Below are 405 nucleotides of genomic sequence, written 5' to 3'. Positions count from 1 at the left end.
CCAAAACAGCATGGTACTGGTACCAAAACAGAGATATAGACCAATGGAACAGAACAGAGCCCTCAGAAGTAATACCACACATCTACAACCATCTGGTCTTTGACAACCTGACAGAAACAAGAAATGGGGAAAGGATTCCCTATTTAATAAATAGTGCTGAGAAAACTGGCTAGCCATAAGTAGAAAGCTGAAACTGGATCCCTTCCTTACTCCTTACAGAAAAATTAATTCAAGATGGATTAGAGACTTAAATGTTAGACCTAAAACCATAAAAACCCTGGAAGAAAACCTAGGCAATACCATTCAGGATATAGGCATGGGCAAGGACTTCATGTCTAAAACACAAAAAGCAATGGCAACAAAAGCCAAAATTGACAAATGGGATCTAATTAAACTAAAGAGCTT

Source organism: Colobus angolensis, unplaced genomic scaffold, assembly GCF_000951035.1.
Source record: "Colobus angolensis palliatus isolate OR3802 unplaced genomic scaffold, Cang.pa_1.0 Scaffold7, whole genome shotgun sequence".
In the NCBI taxonomy this organism is placed as follows: Eukaryota; Metazoa; Chordata; class Mammalia; order Primates; family Cercopithecidae; genus Colobus; species Colobus angolensis.
This window is presented reverse-complemented; position numbering follows the sequence as displayed.